The sequence below is a fragment of the Apteryx rowi genome, unplaced genomic scaffold (assembly GCF_003343035.1).
Source record: "Apteryx rowi isolate R43461 unplaced genomic scaffold, aptRow1 scaffold_1752, whole genome shotgun sequence".
NCBI lineage: Eukaryota > Metazoa > Chordata > Aves > Apterygiformes > Apterygidae > Apteryx > Apteryx rowi.
The window spans coordinates 11,232-13,353 of NW_020448033.1; positions in this window are offsets into that span (position 1 = coordinate 11,232).

Here is a 2,122-nt window from a genome sequence, read left to right on the forward strand (position 1 = left end):
CAACCAACCAACCAACCAAACAAACCAAACCAGTGCCAATGAGTTAAAGGTGAGTAGGGGTGTGGTGGGCTGTTTGGGAAGGGATCAGAATGATAAAAGAGACAGACTTGGGTGGGGGTGAAGAAAAAGGAAATTGAAAGTGAAGGAAAGGATTGATCAGGGCTGTTTGGGGGATTCCTGCCAAGAAGCCCTGCATCTGAACAATTCTGACTGGAGGAGGACAAGAAAGCTGGCCTGCTTCCACTGTCACAAGGCACCTGTGTGCTTTCCCTGACATCCACAAGCGAAGATGGAGAGTGGCAAGAATCATGGACTCCTTCAGGGTGGAAGGGACATCAGGGGTCTTTAGCCCAATCTGCTTGCTCACAGCGGGGTCAGCTCTGGGGTCAGAGCAGGTTGCTCTGGGCTTCATCCAGCATGGTCTTGGAAACCTCCAAAGGAGGAGACTGTCCAGTGCTGTCTGGGCAACAAGTTCCAATGCTTCCTCACAAAGCAAGTGCTCCAGCTCCCTGACTGTTGTGAGGGTCCTGGGACAGACTTGATCCCAGTTATCAACCTCTTTCTTCTTCTGGGAACCCAAACCTGGATGCAGTGTTCTAGATGTGCTCTAATGAATACTGACTAGAAGGCGATCACCATTTCCCTCCACCTCCTGGCTGTGCTCCTGCTCATTCAGCCCACGATGCTTCTGGCCTTCTCTGCTGCCAGGGAATGCTGCTGCCTCATGTTTTGCCTCCTGTCCCCCAGCACCCTCACGTCCTTTTCCACAGAGCTGTTCCCCAGGCCTTCAGGCCCCAGCCTGTAACACTGCGGGGTGTTGGTTTATCCGAGGCGCAAGACCTGTCATTTGTCCTTGTTGAATTCCATGAGGTTGCTGCCGGCCCATTCCTCCTGCCTGTCTAGGTCCCTCTCAATGGCAGCCCTCAAGCATAGGACTGCCCCCACCTCCCCCCTCCCCTCCTCCAGTTAGGCGTCTTCTACAAGCATGATGAGTGTTGCCTCCTCCATGTAACTAATAGAGATGATAAAGAGGACAAGTTCCTGGAGAGAACCTGTGGTGCTCCACTTCTCCCTGACCTCCAGGAAGAGTCCTACCCATTCACCACTGCCCTCTGAGCCTCTGATCATCCAAGCAGCTTTTTACCCATCCGGTTGTCTACTCTTCTAGACTGAAACCTTCTAACGTCCATGCAAGAATATTGTGGGAGACAGTGTCAAACACCTTCCTAAAGTCGAGGTAAAGGACATTTACCGCACATCTGAGCTGCCCATTCACACAAAAGACATCCTCCCTCCTCAGCTTCTCTGACAGTCTCTCCTGAAGAGAGTGTACCCTACAAGAATCGCCCTCCAGTCATGTGAGTGATCCCACCACATCTCAATTATTCCAATGATGTTTCACAACTGTGAAAGCTTGTACATCTCCATCTGCTCCTGTCTCTACCCCAGGCTGCATGCATTTGCATATATTTGAGCTGCAGAGCATCAGCTGTGGCACAGAGAGCAGACTGGTTGTGGTGAAACGCGTTACCAAGAGCATTGTGTGTGCCATGGCCCCACTTCAGAGCAGAGCCATGCTGGCATAGATAGCAGGTGGCAATATAATGGTGGAATGAGGTTCCCACTGAGAAAACAAAGCCTGAAGTGCCCAAGGCCAGCGAGAAACAGAGCTGGGCTGTGCAGAAATGGCAGGAGAGAGGTTGGCTGCCTGATCTGATTTGTAGCGCCTTCGGGCCTGTGACAGAGGTGAAGCGATCTCCAGGCAGGACAAGGTGCCACTGAAGAAGTCCCTGGCACTGGACAGCCTGTGATCCAGGCACCCTGAGGTCATCATTAGCCCAGTCCCTGTTCATATCATCTTGGGGGGTGAGAAAAGGTTCAGGAGGAAGAGGAGAGCAAGAAGGGTTTGAGAGTGCAGAGACTAGAGGAGAGACCTTGGTGTGATGTGCCTCCCATTTATGCAGCACGCTTGAATGCAGTCGGGATGGACTTTCCCTAAAGGCAGTGGTGGGATTCAGTTGTCTGGGCACAGGTAGGAAAGCCCGAGATAACCTGTGTTGTCTGCCCAGCAACCACTCCAAAGGGGCAGGGTTTTCCCATAGGTCCCATCCATGCAGTTGTG